Source organism: Stegodyphus dumicola, chromosome 5 (genome assembly GCF_044657685.1).
Source record: "Stegodyphus dumicola isolate Sdum_Otavi_A_Nest chromosome 5, ASM4465768v1".
In the NCBI taxonomy this organism is placed as follows: Eukaryota; Metazoa; Arthropoda; class Arachnida; order Araneae; family Eresidae; genus Stegodyphus; species Stegodyphus dumicola.
In genome coordinates, this window is record NC_140772.1 from 105,601,542 (window position 1) to 105,620,663 (window position 19,122).

Below are 19,122 nucleotides of genomic sequence, written 5' to 3' on the forward strand. Positions count from 1 at the left end.
TGCATAAAATGCTCTCTTGAACATATTAGAAGCTACAAATGTAAATTAGAAAACACAAAGTCTACCTGCTTTTTTAGTAAACGGGAACATCTGGTCTCATATCATGGGCGCAGCAAGTAAGAAGCACTAACAAAGACTGAACGACAGGGCAAAAAAAAATTATCAATACAAAAAATATTAAAAAAAATTTCTAAATCAAAAATCCAGGCAAATAATTTCCCTGTCATAACCTGAACAACAGAAAATACAGTGATGCATTAAAAGGAAACGCCGCGGCACGCAATGAATTGGAAGTTGATCTGTCAGCACTATCCTTATCTTCAGGGCAGATGTTTTTATTTTATTTGTCTTATAATTCCTCACTAAATGTAGTATTTCATCTCAATGTACTCTTTCTTTGATATGATTTAAATCAAATTCCTCGTCATTATAATTCGCTTCCGATAGCGAAGAAAGTGACACAGAGGTTATTGAAAACTAAAATATTTCGATTGACAAATTAGTCGGTATTCTCGACACAGCAATTATAGGACTTGAACAGCGGAACTTTGTAACTGAACAAGAAATTATGTCTGTTTATAGAATTAAAGAGAAAGTATTATCACATAAAACGAAGCAACTTAAACAACTTACATTGAAAGAAATGTTTAATAAAGTAAACAAATAAATGTTAAGCTTTTTTTTTGTAAATTTTGATACCCTTTAGATCATAATTGCTCTTTATTTGATAAATTATGGTTTCATATTTTTAATTTTATAATTTCTGCATGCCATCTTACCAGATTTAAACTGATGATCTATAATCTGGAATTGCCGAAGTCCCGACGAGTCCGGATTAACGACTTTTGACTGTATAATTTTCAGCTTATGCAGAATGCAGTATTTAAGGCATCAAATGATAAATTATTACAATGGCTTAAAACAGCCTCATTAAGCAAATGAGTTTTAAATTTTATGCATGCTATTTCTATAGCATTAAATATCACAAGGAACAGAGAAAGGTAAATAAAACCTTGCAGTCAAAAGGAAAAAGATGAAAAAAAAAATAACCACTGCAGCCAGTCTGGTGAACTTTTTGCAATTTTTCTCATGTGTAAGATAAAAAAGGGCAATTTTCCTCAGAAAGTCTTCCACAAAGGCATCCCTTGTCTTAGACAAACAGGTGCCACAACTTTTGCTACTCTGAATTATGACAGGTTATATCTTTATTCACAGAAAATATTCATGAGAAATCCGGCTTTTGAATATATCAACAGAATTTGAAGAGAAACTGAAAGGTTAATAAATCAGAATGCAAGAATCAGTTAATAAAAAAACTTAATTTTTCAAAAAATACTTTTTCATGGTAGAAATGATACTCATTTTAATCTCATGACTAAACAAAAGATATAAGATAATGAGCTAATTTCCAATTTTCATTTTCTAATTCAGGAAAATTTAATGTCATTGAATTAAATCATCTTAAAGAGCAGCTTATATCTTAGTACTGAAATAAATGCTTCCCAGAAATTTTATAAGAAATACCTGGCTTTCAAAACTATGTTATTTCAGTAATCAGTTCCCTGAAGTAAGATTAGATCTTTTATTAAGGATAATCATATTAGAATTCGGAAAATGCATGAATATTCTTAACATAGGCTGTTACTACTTGTATTATTTTACTGACTACATAAAGCTACAAATAAAAAATACTATGAGATTTATGATATTTTATATAGTCATGTATGTTTGACATAAAAATTTGATTGTATACAGAAGTGTTCCCTTATATTTCCCATTTTGTCTCAAATAAAAAAATATCTTCTCATAACTTTGCTGCATGATGCCTCAGTGTCATGATGCAAAATGTACCTTTTTTTTTTAAACATATGCAGTCACATAAGATCTCTAAACATTTCAGGATATACATATGCTGAACTGCATTTATAAGCTTCTGTAATGATTTCATGTTCTATTCCATGAATGACAAAAAAAAAAAAAAAAAAAAAAAAAAAAAAAAAAAAAATAATAATAATAATTTCCCTTTTTTCTATCTTTTATTCTTGGAACTTCAGTGTCAAATCATATTTGTAAATATATGACTTATCATCCATGTTACCAACCCTATCAAGAGAAATATAATCTGACCAGTCAACAGAGCACTGCTTCCTTTTTAGTTTATTCGGTAGTCAAAAGATTTTTGACACAATTCGCATACAGTTTTCTCATTCCCATTTCGTCAACTAAAGCTATATGGATCATCATTTTTCTTAAATTTATCACTTCAACAACAGTCATTCTAACAGTAAATTTTTGATTGTGCTATACCCAAAACAATACAAGAATTACCCTTGTAATTGAAGGTTGTTGTACTTTTCTCTTATAAACTTCTAGAATGAATTCATGTACTATTCCACAAATTACAAAAAGTAATAATTTTCCTTTTTTTCCATGTTTTACTCTAGAACTTCACTGCCAAATCATATTTGTAAACATATGACTTATCATCCATATTACCCTATCAAGAGAAATACAGTCTGACAGTAAACAGAGCAGTGCTTCCTTTTTCGTTTATTCAATAGTCGACATTTTGACACGATTTACATAGTTTTCTCATTCCCATTTCCTCAACTTACGTTATATGGATCATCATTTTTCTTAATTTATCCCTTCAACAACAGTCACTCTAATAGTTAATTTTTTATTGTGCTATACCCAAGACAATGCAAGAATTACCCATGTAATAGAAAGCTATCTTATCTTTCCTCACATCATTAGATAATATCCATTAGCCACTCTCTGAACCTTGCATACACGTAACTCTTGTAGTGCAGATTTCTCCATATATGTTCTAGCACTTTCTGGATTTCAGTTCTATTCTTCTGAAATTTGTGGAAGAAATTTCATGTTTTCTCCATCTTGACTAACATCTGACATGTATACCTCATGAAAAAGTTATCCAAAGATTCTTTCTCCAGTATTCATGGCAGCCTTACCGGATGGAGTGAAACTAAATGAATCTCCCAGTTGTCTAAACATATATATTTTAACATCAAAATTATACATAAACTGTGATTTATTAGGTTTATAAACATAATTGCTTACTTTTGTTTTTTTCATAAGTTTTGAATCACTAGCAAGATATCCAAATTATGGAAGAAAATTAGAGAGCAAAATAATTTTAGTAAGGCAATATATACCAAGTGAAAAAACTCATGATTGCATCAAAGCAGTTATGTAACTCAAAGAAATTATAAACTTATGATTTTTTCCCCCCGTCTTAGCACCAGAAAGACTGTTAGTTTCTATCCTTTCTACTTTTCAAATAAATAGATGCTTCCACCAACTATTATCACCATGTATTATTTTTAAAGGTATAATATATGGAATATTAAAGCAAAATTCCTCACTTATATGGCACGTATCGATGTGTATATGGACAAAGTCAAAGGAGTGCACAATGCCAAGTTTTTGCAATTCTCCGATTTTTTTTAACTGAAAATAGGTCGATGTGTACATGGATACCAAGTTTGTGCAATTCTTCGACTCGTTGCTTTCAAACTAACAATTTTGAGAAACGTGCAAAAGCAGTGAGTGATTCTGCACTTTCCTTGTGTATGGTGACTGAAAATTTTGCTGTTGCATTTTATGTTCAAGAAAGTGATAAAAACAATAAAACTGCCTTATTAAGAAAAGTGAGCATTGATATCAAATATAAAGAAAGCCTGATAAAAAAAAAGGGCCATCAATAAAAGAAAGAGATGCCTAAGAGACCTCTTCAGCTACACAAAAGCGCACTAAATGAGAGAATTAAATAATTTAAAAAAAAGAGTAATAACGAGTCCAAACACAAAATGATAAACTGATATATGCTCATGCTGAAATTTCAGCATGAGCATAAAAGTCCTTAAAAGATTGCCCTCTAGTGCATTATGTTTAAATCAAATTCCTTTTAAGGAAAATCATATTTTTGGAATACAACTCAATTTCTGGTCCCCTCTCCCAAGTCTAAAATCTTTATGTACCCTTTTGGACTTGCATAATATGTTTCTGTTACCTTAATCCTTTTTACTCTTTTTAACCTGGCAGAAGTCGCACCAAGAAAAGTTACTAGAGTGGGCACGTGGGGTATCACATACCCCAATATTTAAAATATGATAAAAATAGTTTTATTTATTTTTAAAGCTGTTTTTCTTGTTCTCGTGTATTATAATATTTAAGTGAATTACGTGAATAATAATTGGGTTTCAAAAATTAATTTTTAAAATAATCTTAGTTAAGATAAATGAAAATAATTAAAAAATAAACATCATGCCTCTAAGTTTCATTGCATCTTTAATAAACAATGCTTATTTCATTTCTTCACACTTGAACGAAATACATTCATGTGTTCTTGGCACAGAATGTTTTCACATTTTAAACATTGCATTCACGTTCTTCTGTCCTTGGCGCGAGGGCAATTTATCACATCTTTCATACTTAGTTGTTTCGAATTTCATGTATTCGTTTTAATTCTTCTTCGAAACTTCTGCTTTTGATTTGTATGCAGTATATCAGTTTCTTGGTAAAGTATTGATCTCTGATCTTTGTTCAATACTTGTTTTCATTAATTGTAATGCTGCTAAAGTTCTTCAAAAACAGACTTCTGTTTATGGTTGGTGAATTAGCAGTTGAATGTAATATAATTCACGCATTTTATTACAGCAACATTCAGTGCAGGAAAGAAAATTATCATTAGCCACCTCTTTATTATTCTGGCAATTGAATAATTGGCTGACCCCATATCCACTGCTCCTTTAGTCATATTATAAAAACATAATTCCTGACATTTTATTTTCTCCAATAGTATCATCTATAGTATAATCGTTATGTAATGTTGAAAGCATAAGAACAGTTTTTTCTTTTTTAGGAACATTAGAAATTAATGTTTTATCTTTTTCGAAACCAAAACAGTGTAGAAAATATTCCTAGTTTCATCTTCAGTTTCCGAAATACAATCTTCATCGCTTTCAAATATTTCTAATAAATATCACAGGCGTTGCATCTGCAATTCATAAGGAGTCATATTTTTACAATAATGTGGTTAGAAATTTTCAAGAATTTAATGTTAAGTACTTTAAAATTGCTTGCGAGTAGAAATATTTACTGTTACACTCCAGAAATAAATTTCTGAACTAAATATTCGGTTAGAAAAACACGCGAACAGGCGCGTGGGGTGTTTCATACCCCAGTTCTAACAAAATACCAATAAATCTGTTTCTGAAACACACAGGCAAAGAAAAAGCTGTTCTGAAAGTCAACTACAACTAGAAACTCAGCTACTGAATGCAGCACAAAATTTCAGTTTCACAAGTTAAGAACATTTCACTTTTATGTAGGGGTGGGGTATGACACACCCCGCGCACCTTCTCACAGGTTAATAAGAGGTTATGCTTTAATACATGACCCTAAAGTTTGTTTCTCCTTCAAATATTCATAATGTAGTTATCCCCCCCCCGAGTTATTTTTATGTATTTTACAGGTTAAAAAAACACCTGTGTATATCACTAGCTTTTTTAATTATTTCAACCTATTAACTATTAATAAAAACATTAATTTTCTTAGTTAACACATTATCTAAAAATGTTAGTCATTGATTCAGTTGTATTACATGTTCATGAATGATATATCTACTTTTATCACACATTCATAAACTTTAAATCATCACTGTAATTTTACACATCAGACTCAACAAAAAAATTATTTGGCACTTCGAGTATAAAACACGACTTTCACTATACATCACACTTTACTCCAATCCAAATTAACAATTTAGCTTGATCAGAAAAATCATTAGGTTTCTTACAATTGTATTATCTAAATTTATATCAACTACATTAACACTCCAGTATTATTCTTTTCACTGAAAATGCAGTTTTGATCCATCCCTACAATGTATATAAATTCCATTTTAATAACATAAACACTTTTTTTCCTTTACTGAATTTTAATTTCACACTTTTCATCTTTTATTCATTTAATGTGTACCTTTCCTACACTGGCTTACGTTCAACATACAAGTTTAGAAAATTTTGCATTTTCCTACTGATTCACTTCAGAAATCTGCAAGTATAGTCTTTAAAGTTCCTCTCATTATACCTTTCAAATGCACATTGCTTACATTAACAATATATATTCCTTATGATTAAGTATAAAATGCTTACCTTTCAATAGCTCAACACTTCATTGCTATCCTAGTCAGTAATCCGTAGTACAGTACAATAAACACACTTAATTACATTTTAAATACATTTATTTGAAAAAAATTAATTCTACAATTAATCTACAACAAAAAGGGCAGTTGGTAGCAGTATACAAAGCAGAATTAAAATCATATTCAAAAGTTCATTAGAAATATATTACCAGTCCATGCACAAGGCACTCTATACAGTTCTATTTCTTTTCTTCCCCAGAAGCGGCAGTAGCCGCAGCTTGTTGCTGTTCTTGTTTTTTCATATCTTCAACTGCAGCCGGCTGCTGAAGAGTGATAGGAACAACACGTTCGTTCTTTGGTGGAGGTTCCAATGCTTTCCTTGGGGCTTGAATAGTTAACACACCATCTTGACTTAGTGAAGATGTAATAGTATCTGGTTCTACGTCATCGGGTAACTGATATCTACGAGTGAATTCCCGAGAAACGAAGCCGTGTTCATCGGCATGTTCTTCATGCTTTCCACGGATGACTACAAAGTTGTCCACAGTTTTTACGTCAATTTCGTCTGGCCTGAAGTGTTTCACATTAAGCATAACTTGGAATTTCGATGGGTCACTCTTAGAGTCGACTTTCCCAGCGCTGCCTAAAGATGTTTGGCGTCGAGGACGAACGACGTTCAGATGAACATGAGGAGGCGTCACGTAATAGTCATCGAAAAGACTCGGTGCTGCGGAGTGACGATAATCCAAAGAATCCATCAAATCTCTCAACAGAAGTCGGGAAATTATGTTGGCATTCATGATGATCAAGGCCTTATACACGAACAGATAGATATAATGCAGTCTAAGTGATGAATAATGCAGTTGACAGCTCACACAGTCTTTCGTAAATTTGCAGAAAGTATCTCACGTCTCTCGAGCACGTAGCAAGTAACTAGCGTTTGCTATAACGCACAGCAATACCAAATTTCAAATCTGCTGCAAATCGGCGGACTGCGCTTTATATAAACAAACTGAAGTTCTGGACTTTTCCAGACGTTTTCTCGAAACGCTTAGAACGTGCTGAAAGCTTATTGGTGTTTAGGGTTACTGTATAAAGTTAAAATCTTGGCGCCAAACTCATTCCTGTCGTAGGCGCCAAGTCATTTCTAGGGTTGCCAAAATTTTGCTATCTGTTGCTGACTGTTAATCATTTAATGTCTGTTTTAAAATAACGCTCTAAAATAGTTTTTCTACGTTATTCGAACGCTAGAGATTAGTAATTAAAATAATTAATTATAAAACTGATCAGTTTTTTTCATTAAGTACGGCAGAACAGTACCAAAAATTATTAATTTAAAACAGAAAATTTTCATAAAATATTCCAAAATATAAAAAGCATTTTATGATTCAATGGGAAAACATTAATTTTGCAAGGTATTGGAATGATGAACTAAGTGTGCATTTTTTGAAAGCAACAGTAATTTAATAAATAAAGTATTACTAATAAATAAGTAATCTGTATATTAAAAGTTCCTATTTTTACGTTTCTACGCTTTGTTTCATGATTCGTCAACAATAACAACATGGAACGGAATATAAAACCATGCACTTTGCTACTGTTCTATTAACTAAGAAATTTAAAACTCTTATGAAATTATTTAAAAATTCCAATTACTGGGATCTTAAAATTTTTTGTGAAAAAAAGTACAGTATTTATTCCATTTAGGCTTTTTTGAATATAAATGCGAACTGAAAGTTGTTGAATTATTATTTATTCCTTCGTGTTCATCCCTTGGCAAATGTAATTTTAATGATTTTTTACTAGTGTTATTCAAATGCGAAATAAAATTTGAAAATTATCTAGGATAGGCATCCATACCCAAGACATATAGTCTTTTGAGTTGATTTCACTAACGTTATAGCCCACCAACGGCCGAGCGGTAAAACCGCTGAACACTGGTATTTCCGAGATGGACTCGATTCCGAGTGAACGAACTAGCTGCATGTGCGTTTTTGTGGTTTTCTCCATCTTTAACGTGTATACGAGACAGTTTTCCTTAGAAAGTCCACTAAAATACTTTATAAAAGCAATAATACATGTACTAAATATTACTAACCTTCCTATTTCAGTCCCATGGGGAGAGACATAATTTTATGGTTTTCCTTTCATATTTCAAGCGGCCGAGCGGTAAAATCGCTGAACACTGGTAGTTCGGTCCGAGGTTCGAATCCCCCGAACGGGCTGGCTGCATGGGTGTTTTTGTGGTTTTCCCCATGTGTAACGTGTATACGCGCCAGTTTACCTTAGAAAGTCCTCCACGAAGGCATCCCTCCCTTTAGGCAGATAGCCCTCGAGGCTTTGCCGTAATTAAATAACCTAACCTAACCTTTCATATCACATTAAATATAATAATATCATATGAAAGAAAGATGTGGCCTCGCAGCGTGTTCTGATAAGGACGACATTTTATTATGCTTTATATGTAAATATATACATTACATACATTATATATACAATTATATATATTATACTTGCACAGAAGAGGAAAGTAAAAAAAAAAAAAAAAAAAAAAAAAAACTAAGCTTTAAAGCGTATTTGATTTTGCAGTTCCAGAGTAAAGAAGTTACACCAAGTATAAACAAGAATGCTATATTAAAGCAGTAAAAGTAACGCGAAAAAAACTTACTGTAATAATTACAATATATACTTAAAAACAAAGGCTAAATCGCAGAATAGGCTGCATCAGTCGATGCTGTGTTTACTTCTCTTACGTTTGGACACGCCTTTTTATGACGTACTATTGGTAACGCCTCTTCTTAAAAAGTTATAAGTATGCTATAGCTTCGTATTTAAAGAAAACTTAAATTGTATTTTAACTGAGTTGAAATGGTAGGTTTATAATGTTCTGCGCGAGATTTTTTTAATTATAAATCTACTTTTGTGTGTTGTGTGGTAGTGTTAGCATTTAACGCAACGAATTATCTCTCACAAATGTATTATTAAGATACCAAACGATTGAAAACGATCATTACCAAACGATTGAAATTATTGAATCCATGAGTTAAAAATTATAACCATAACTTCTGAAAATACAGAAGAGAATTCTTTTGCTTAAAGAACGTTTTGATTATTGATGCGTGTGTCAAAATCGGTGCTTACTGCAGAATGGATGAGTATCTGAATCTGGATTTTTTTTATCAGTTGGAGCGAAGAGGTAAAAAGAAACTTATTGAGTGGTGTATGAAGAAAAGTTTGACTGCAATATCGTATAAGTGCCCAATTTGTGGAACAGATATGAAACTAGTACAGCGAAAAAACCGTATAGACGGTTTTGAGTGGTGCGCAACGCCGAAGTCGTGCGCGATGCCGAGTTTGCGCAACTCTGGAATATTTTTTAAAGTGAAAATAGATCGATGTGCACATGGGCAAAGCCAATGTGGTGCGCAATGCCGAGGTTGTGCGCGATGCCAAGTTTGTGCAATTCTGGGATGCTTTTTTAAGTGAAAATAAATCGATGTGCACATGGGAAAGCCAATGTGGTGCGCAATGCCGATGCCGAGTTTGTGCAACTCTGGGATGTTTTTTAATTGAAAATGGATCGATGTGCACATGGGCAAAGCCAATGTGGTGCGCAATGCCGTGTTTGTGCAACTCTGGGATATTTTTTAAGTGAAAACAGATCGATGTGCAGATGGGCAAAGCCAATGTGGTGCGCAATGCCGAGGTTGTGCGCGATGCCGAGTTTGTGCAACTCTAGGATGTTTTTTAAGTGAAAATAGATCGATGTGCACATGGACAAAGCCAATATGGTGCACAATGCCGAGGTTGTGCGCGATGCCGAGTTTGTGCAACTCTGGGATGTTTTTTAAGTGAAAACAGATCGATGTGCACATGGGCAAAGCCAATGTGGTGCGCAATGCCGAGGTTGTGCGCGATGCCGAGTTTGTGCAATTCTGGGATGTTTTTTAAGTGAAAATAGGTCGATGTGCACATGGGCAAAGCCAATGTGGTGCGCAATGCCGAGTTTGTGCAACTCTGGGATGTTTTTTAAGTGAAAATAGATCGATGTGCACATGGTCGAAGTCAATGTGGTGCGCAATGCCGAGTTTGAGCAATTATCTGATTTTTTTTAAGTGAAAATAGATGGTTGAGCACATGGACACCGAGTTTGTGGAATTCTTTGATGTTTTTCGAGCGAATACGGATCTTTGTGTAAAAGGGAAAACGAGGTTTTGTGTGATGCCGAGCAGTAATGTAACTATTTATGTGCACTGTTTAACATATCGTTTGTGTATTTTAAATTTGTATTGTTGTTTTAATTGTGAATTATATTTAAGACATCATTTTTCATTTAAATTGTTTTTTTAATTTTTTGGTTTTGATATGCTTATAACGCTTTCCGACTTACGATATATACCGATAGCCCGACGATCTACTCAACAGTAGCAAAACTGTAAACTTTAACCCTTGAAGTAACGTTTACCTCATTATTTAATACGTAGTGTTTGGTATCGTAATTGCACTTGATAATATGAGTTCATTGATAATATGTGTGTGTGTGCGTATGTGAAACTGCTTAGTGTTCCAAGTTTGCAGTATTTATTTTATTATATTATTTTCTTTCATTCTGAGAAATTAGATTTTTTTATTTATTAATGCGTAGAATTCTAGTATGCCTACACAGAATATGGCGTGATTTAGGAATTTTAGAAAGTGATATGAAAGCTGTGTAATGATGTTTATATGCAATAAAAAATATTCTTCTTTTTTATTAATGTAAAGTTTAAAATTTTTAGAAAATAATTAAAATTGTCTAATTATTGGTATGTAAGGAATTATGTCGTTACGTAGCAAGAAGGTAATTTGTAAAAATGATAAAAGTGAAATGTTCCACAATATGAATTTAAATTAAAAAAAAATTTTATTTGTATAAATGCTTTAGTAAAAATCTTTGAAAATATTGAAGCTCTACAAGTATTAGAGACTGCGACGTTGTCTATCGTTTTAATAATTGGTAGAATTCGCTTACTGTATCATGGTAATTTTAAATATAAACAAATTATTATACTTATTATCAGTAATGCCTAAGCTTAAATGTTATAAATGTAAATTAAAAGTAAAGAATTTGATATTAATTTACAATAATAAACAATTTATTATTGTTATTTTTAAGAGAAAATAGAATGTATGCGTAGTGTAAATGCGAGATTACATTGTGACGTCACAAGCTTAGTCCCACCCATTTATGTACGTCACACAGCTCCACCTACTGAACTTTGTCGATGCAGCCTATTCTGCGCTTTTACCAAAACAAAAATGGGTTAAGTAAAGACTAAAAAATTTTTTACAATCAAAAATTAAATATAATGCACGCAAACAAAAACATTTAAAAACTAAATAAATTATATACAAAGAATTGCAAAAAATGGTAAATTAGCCCAATTCAAGGTTTCTTTCGGACTACTTATCAGGGAAAAAGCTCAAGAAAACTCCAAGAAACTAATTTCCTTGGCGCGTTTCGTCAAACGATAGCAGTTGAGACAGAAGCGGAATTTATTAATAAATTCATCAGATCGTCCTGCTCCAAAGTCTGCACAGTAAATGAGCTTGTAAGTAACATACACTTTCCGTATATTTTCACAACTTTTGGAGCCCCGAATATTCTCCATAACGACAATGGGAGGAAATTTTACAACCAAATCAGTCGAGACACTGTCAGTCGCAAGGTTCTGTCAAACGGATGAACCAAGATGTTGAGAACAGATGATGACGTTGAGGTGGAAATAAATAAGACTGAAAAGTGTTTAGAAAGATTAAAATTTGTTCAAGCATATCACGAGGGAATCAAATGTTCACCTTACAAAGCTATGTTTGGTTGTCCTATGGAGATGGGACGTGCTCAGTTTTCCCGCCTTATTTGATTAGTGACATGGCCACTGAAGAGGACTTCGATAAGGTAAAAATAATAATAATAATAATAATACACGTGAAAAAGAATCATGTATAACAATAGAAGAAATACTGAAGTTTAAATTGAAGAAACGAACCAGATAAAGGCAAAGAAGATAAAGATTGCATCTACAAAAAACTTTCCGAAAGTCTAGTCTAGGATAAAATGTTAAAATAAAAGTACTTGATACTGACAGATCGAAAATGGGTTCAAAATCAGTATTAGCCGTTATTAGGCATTAAAGATGATGAGTTTTATGTTCTTGGTACTAAGTTTGGTAAATTAAAACCGTTGTACACAAGAAACCAGGTTACCTTTTTCAAAGAAAATTTTTTAAACATAGAAGAAGTTCGTAGAGGAGAAATAAGTGTACGAGAAGTAGTAAAAAACTTTCTTTAATTGAGGGACAAAAAAAAAAAAAAAAAAAAAAAAAAAAAAAAAAAAAAAAGGACTCAGAAAATGCAATTATTCACAGAAGTAGTACTATGAAGATGTCTTTGTGCAAATTAGCTACTTTGTAATTCAAAATGCCATAACAGTCAACCTTGCTGTAACAGGTAATTAAAAGTACTAGATGTATTAAAGAAAAGCATACTACATTTTTCTTTTTTTTTTCTTTCTTTTTTTCTTTCCTCTTTTTTTTTTTTTTTTTCCCTCTCTGATCTATCAATTTAATTTTTTTAACTATTGCCAAAATTATTTTTTAAATTTACTAAAATCTCTGCAGTAGTTATCGAGAGAATTGAGCATTAATTCAGCTCTTTCACATGGGATTTTATTTGTGAAATGGCATAAATATTGCATTATTTTATTTTTATTTCTTATAACTCTTTGGAAAGTTATTCTAAGATGGTTTCATCGATATAATCTTAAATCATACTTTATTTTGATCACTTTTACAATTCATATTATCTATTAAAAAGTTAAAATGAGTTTTAACTTTTTGGGGTATACAATATATCTGCTGTATACAATATATCTGCAAATGGAAAATCCTATCATAAGTAATCCCTCGTTTCGGGCTTTTATCGAACAGAGTTGGTAACTTCTAGGTTTTGCCAAGCCATTTTGGTAAAAGCTAGGTTTTACCTGTAAAATCTAGGATTTACCAGACTTCGGGCTTTTACCTTTAAAGATCTTAATCCGGCCTTTTATCTACCTGTTGGCCACGCTTTCCATAATCGTATATCAAAAGATTTCATGTAAGGAAAGTAATACAAGACCCTCAAATTTGCTTTCGATCGAAACTGACATTGAAATAGTCAATAATTTACGTTTGCCTTCTAAAATAACAAATCGAATCCTATTACAAAACTGCTCTATTAAGAATGAAGGCCAGAACACCTTTTTTCTCATCAACAATTTACAGCAACTCAGTTTTTAAGAGCGAATGGTCATTCAGATAAGGCCACCCACGCCTAAAAAAAATTTTGAGATATTAATTAAGAAAAGTTGCTGTTAAGATTATACAGAATTTTAGCGCTCAGAAATACATTTTTTTTTACCCCTAGAGTGTTACCCATTCATCTCCTGGACGAAGCCCATGACAAATAATCTTGATCTGCCTCTCCTAAAACAAGAAATGGGATGTTTAAATTTGATTTATTTGACTAAAACTTGAGGGATAAAATTTGACTAAAACTTGAGGTATTCTGCCTAAGGAGAAGGATGCCTTTTTGGAGGGCTTTCTAAAGGAAACTGGCTTGTACGCACGTTACACATGCGATAAAACATGAAAATGTCCATACAGCCAGCCGTTCACCGAGATTCGAACTCCGGATCGAACTACTAGAGTTCAGCGACTTTACCGCTTGGCCTCTAGTAAGCCGAAATGGGACGTGTGACTTTATATGACCTTGTCTACTACAGATAAGGATATTCTTTCTCGCTGAAATATTTCCGCACGTGGCAATTTGAGAAAAACATTCGTCTAACACAGTGGTTCTCAACCGGGGGTGCGGGAATGTATTTTTGGGGGTGCGGTAGAAGCCCCTACCTAACCATAAAATTATTAAATATCATTTATTAAATTTCTTATAATAAAATATTTGAAATCTGCAATAGTGTCCCCAATACTGAAGCTCATAAAAATTGGTAGCTCAATTTTATGATCTCACTTATCGGCAAACCTAGCTCACTTATCGGCAAAAGACACAGGAAAGAGCCGGTGCCGATGGGCGTATACGAAAAGGCATAAAACGCTACAGACGAATGCGAACAGGCAGCTAGGTGACGGAGAAAAGAAAAAAAACTTTGTGGGAATACAAGCGGAGAACGTTATCCCAGCTTGCCCATGCGCTGAGTTCAACATGTGCTACTCCAATGAAATCTACGGATTCACAGATTTGTATCTGCATCTACTGCGCCTGTGTTAGGTTGAGTCAAGTTGAGTCAACTATTGTGTCTGCGACATGTGTATTGTGTATTCTGACTTGTCCAGAAACCTCTTGAGACTAATACAGTCTTAATTGCCCGTTCAAGCTGAATAGAATTCAGTGATATTACAAACGTAAGAACATTATATATATTATATTACATTATTACTAAATAATTAAATCGATTATAGTGAACCCCACTATGTCAAAAAAACGACAATGTAAGTATGCCGGTTATGGTAAGTATGCCGGTTATATATTTACCTGCACAACCGAAAAAGATGGCACGCAACGACCGCAATGCATCTTGTGTTCCAAGATATTTTCAAACAGCAATCTCAAACCATCAAAGTTATTTGAGCATTTCAACAATGTGCATGGTGGCGAAAAAGCGCATCGCATGAACAGCTTGAAGTCAAAGAAGGCTCGGTTTGATACCAGTGGAACTACCCTAAAATTGTGCGGACCAGCAATTCAAAAACCTTTATTAGAAGCGTCATATCAAGTGGCATATTTAAGTGCAAAAAAAGAAACCTCACACGATCGCTGAAGAGTTGATTAAACCTTCTGCTTTAATTATTGCTAAAACAGTTTTAGATTCGGAAGCACATAAAATTTCCAACAGATTCCATTATCGAAGGATATTATACGATCGCGAATACAAGATCTCAGTGAAGATATTTTAATGCAAGTAATTGAAGACATAAAAATCAGTCCACTAAAAATAAGCATGTAACTGGATGAGTCAACTGATGTTGATAATTGTAACCAACTTTTGGTATTTGTCAGGTATGTGAAGGAAAAAGAGGTGATAGAAGATTTTCTATTTTGTGAGCCACTGAAGGTGAATACGAGAGGAATTGATATTTTCAATCGCATCAAAGATTTTTTTACTAAATATCTATTACCAATGAATGTGATTGGATCAATATGCACTGATGGAGCCCCAGCAATGTTAGGCAAAAATTCAGGATTTTTTTCACACATGAAAAGAGAATTACCGGAAGTTATAATAACGCATTGCATGTTGGATCGTCATGCACTTGCGTCGAAAGCATTGCCAGAAAGTTTAAAACAACATCAAACTACAGCAGACTATTGCCAGAAAGTTTAAAACTACAGCATACTACTATTAAAACTACTATTGCCAGAAAGTTTAAAACTACAGCAAACTATTGCCAGAAAGTTTAAAACAACATCAAAATACATCCGAGGGCGAGCGCTTAATCATAGCATTTTTCGTGCATTTTGCTAAGAAATCGGTGCTGATCATACCGCGCTCCTATATCACATCGAAATACGATGGTTATCTAAGGGTCGCATGCTTAACAGAGTTTTTGAATTGCGCGAGGAAATTATTCAATTACTGACTAGTCAAAACTGTTATTTAGTAAAAGATTTTGAGAGTAATGACGCAATGCTGAGGCTGGCCTACTTAGCAGACATATTTAGCCATTTAAATGAATTGAATCTATCAATGCAAGGATTTGGTATAAATATAATAATATCTAGTGAAAAATTATCTTCATTTATCGCAAAATTAGAAATTTGGATACGTCGAGTAGAAAATGGGAATTTTGCAAACTTTCCCTTGCTTGATTCTGTTATTGCGAAAAATGAAAAGAATACAGTTATACCCGACATTGTAATACATTTGAGATGATTGAGCGAATCATTCAATGGATAATTTTCTACCGGAAATATTACCAAAACTCAGAGATGGATACTGGATCCATTTCTATTTGACTTAAATTTGATGGATGATAGTGATCTGAAAAAAGATCAACTTATTGAAATGCAAGCAAGTGGACATGTTCGAACGGAATTCGAACAATTAGAATTGCAACAATTCTGATGTCCACAGTTACAACGTTATCCAGAGTTGGCGGCCCACCAGCGGCCGAGCGGTAAAGTCGCTGAACACTGGTAGTTCGGTCTGAGGTTCCAATCTCGCGAACGGGCTGGCTGCATGAGCATTTTCGTGGTTTTCCCCATGTGTAACGTGTATACGAGCCAGTTTCCCTTAGAAAGTCCTCCACGAAAGGCATCCCTTCCCTTAGGCAGATAGCCCTAGTGTGCTTTGCCATAATTAAATACACAACACACACCACCAGAGTTGGCGAACGGAGCACTGCAGTTACTCTTACTCTTTGCTACCACCTACTTGTGCGAAATGGGATTTTCATCGTTTTTGCATATAAAAACTAAAGCGAGAAATCGCTTAAATGCAAGTGATGAGTTACGCGTGTAAGAACGATTGTAAATTATTTAATTGTTATTAGACAAAATATCTATTGACAAAATGGCGCAACATCTAATTTCTAGATTTCGTTCTATTTATAATTTTAAAAATATACTTTCAGATGATGTACGCTTCAAATGTTTAATGGTACGATGCAGTAAGTACGTTTGTTATGTTATGTACGTTTACGAATACGTTACGTATAGGTTATTAAGATTTATCTTCAAATAAATATTTGTCTTTTACAACCATTTTACGAGTGATTAATTTAACTACAAAAGGAAGTTAACATAAATCAGAAGCGGGATTATTCTGAAACCTAAGCCTAAAGCTACAAGAATTTGCTATTACGTAAATAAATTGAAAAGAATTTGAATTTCAAGGTATGTGCATTAACTGATGTAACATAATCATTATAGAATTTAATTTTGTTATTTTTTTATCATTTTGGAAAGAGAGTTTATTATTTTCATTTCTTTAAATTTTGAAATATATTTAGAACGTCAAACAAACTTAGAAAATATCAATAACTGTGTCCTACTAAGTTGTCTAATTGGAAGTTAATAATAATAGCATATATATATATAATTTGCATTTTAATGAGTACGAAAATGTCTATTTTCGATAAGGCAAAGAAATGCGATTTAAGAATATTAGCTGAAGAATTGGGAGAAGATGTAAATGAGAGTCATAAAATGAGCGATTTGAAAAAGATAATTTTGGCTAGCAAAGAGTACGATGAAGAATGCGCCAAAGAATGGTTAAACATTATAATAAATGAAAGAAAAGAAAAAGAAGAAATTCAAGAACGAAAACGTCAAGATGAAATTGAAGAACGTAGACGAAATGAAGAATATGAGGAACGAAAACGAAAGTATGAAATGGAATTTGAACTGCAAAAACTACGTATTGAAGCAGAAATTAGATCTACAAATTCTGGCACCAATGAAAATGCTAGTGGTATGCACATGAATCCAAAGTTAGAGCCTCATCGTTTGATGCAAAAATTTAAACCTGACGAGAATGATATCAATTTATATTTAATCATGTTTGAACGTTTGGCTAAGCAAGTTGAAATACCAGAAAATACATGGGTTACTCATTTGTTTGGCTTATTGCCGTATGATCCCCCAGGGGGAATGCGATACATACCAGTAGTCTTTTGTCTTTTGCATGCGCGAGAGCCTTGTGAAATTCAAAGCGAGTTAATTGGCCCATCTCAGAAAGAACGTCGGGTGCCGTCCAGTACTATCTGAGTTTAAACGTGGTCAATTAGCGGTCATTTGCTGGTCGCAATCCCGTGTGGAGTTGGACCTTGTCGTGGTCTGGGGGCTCCCTCGCAAGAGGGTCTAAAGCAACTCCACCCGCTAAGTAGCAGTTCCGGTGAGAACCCCAGGGTACCGGTTCTGTGAACAGCAGCCACCGTGTAAGTTGGGCCCATAACGGTTCATACGGTGGTCCCTTAGGAAGATAGAACACAACCCCTACACCCCACGTACGCAGTACAGGCACAAAGTACGATGGCGGGTAAAAGTTCCAAAGATTCTAAGAGATCAGATGATCCAGATAGCGAAGGGCTATCAGAGAATCAAAAATCCAACAGCGGAGGGCTGTCGGAAAAGGAACCTAACACGGAGCAGAGCAGACCAGAAGGTCCTGACAAAGACAATTTGTCGGTCAAAGCTCCAAAAACAGCTAGGTCACATAAACAGAAAGGACACAAAAGCTCAAAAGAGCATGACATTGATCTGGTGGATCTGTCGTCAATGAAGAAAGCACATGAGTGCTTGATAAACTTAGAAGGACTTTTAGCCAAAGAGGCTGTTCCTAGGAAATTAGTCAACAAAATTAGAGATGAGTTTGTAGGATTATTAGATCTAGTGACTAGGCAAAATTTAAAAATAGCGCAATTGGAAGGACAGTTGGAACAGACGCAGCACTTAGAGGATTACGTCCAAGGACTAATCACAGTGGAGAAAAAGACTTAAAGAATACCTTAAAGTATCCCGTTGTGCAAAATGCTTGGGATTCAATCACGGTACGAAGAACTGTACGAGTCAAAGGGTCTGTGCAGGTTGCGGAGACCACGACCGTGAAATGAAAGAATGCAAAGCAAAAGAGAAGAAATGCATAAACTGCGCGATGGCAAATACCAGATTCAATGCAGGTTTCAATCCGAACCATGACGCCAGAAGTACAAAATGCCCATGCTATGAAAGAGAGTTAGAAAAAGTCATAAGTAGAACCGACTATGGACTGTGAAATTTTACAAATAAATTTACAGCACTCTAGGAGTGCGACAGAGAAAATGAAGATCAAATTAGCACAAAATGACAAAATAAAAATAGCATGTGTGCAAGAACCGTACATCGTGAAAAACAAGATGTACGGACTGCCAATA

At 33.8% G+C, this 19,122-nt stretch overlaps 1 pseudogene; it reads right to left on the reverse strand.

The window, feature by feature from the left end:
* Nucleotides 1–6,253: 6,253 nt before the first annotated feature.
* On the reverse strand, nt 6,254–7,219 carry LOC146997192 (protein lethal(2)essential for life pseudogene; annotated as a pseudogene).
* Between the last annotated feature and the right edge of the window lie 11,903 nt (nt 7,220–19,122).